Below are 642 nucleotides of genomic sequence, written 5' to 3'. Positions count from 1 at the left end.
GCCAGCCTCTACCTTCTGCGGGAGGGGAAAAACGCCAATCCTATTGATTTTTATTTTATTTTTTTTTTTTTCTTTTCCTCCCTCGGTGTCGCCAGACGGGTGCGGGAAGGGAAGCCGGGTCTTCCTGGCTGGAAGGTCGGTCCTTGGATAACCTCAATGTTTCAGAATTAGCCGCCTGCCCCTGCTCCGCGGGAGCCCCTGCTGCGAGTTTCCCCTCTTCCTTTCCTTTCGGCTGCCAGGCAAATCGGATGATCAGGCGATGCCCGGGGTGGTGGTGCCGGTCGAACGCGACGCCGGTCCCTGCAGGTGGGAGAGCAAACGGAACAAATAATTAGTTGACGGGCTTTACCCTTTCGGGGGGGGGGGACCTTCCTCGTAGCCTAAATGCGGGGAAGCAGGCCTGACTTCGGCTCCGCTCTGCGCAGCTTCGGGGTGCCGTAGCCCGTCTCCGTGCAGCTCCTCGTCCGTCCCCCCGAAACGAAATTGGAGGCGGCGATGAGGGCGGCTCCGGCGCGGGAGCTCACCTCTCCCGAACATCCAGCAGGCCGGGCTGGTAACCCCGGGGCACCGCCCCAAGCGTCACCCTCGTAAAACCGCCCCCGTGAGCGATACCGGGGCCGCCCTCCGCCGCCGTCAGCTCGC

Source organism: Aptenodytes forsteri, unplaced genomic scaffold, assembly GCF_000699145.1.
Source record: "Aptenodytes forsteri isolate BGI_AS27 unplaced genomic scaffold, ASM69914v1 Scaffold910, whole genome shotgun sequence".
NCBI lineage: Eukaryota > Metazoa > Chordata > Aves > Sphenisciformes > Spheniscidae > Aptenodytes > Aptenodytes forsteri.
The sequence above is the reverse complement of the archived record's forward strand: the minus strand, read 5'-3'. Positions refer to the sequence as shown.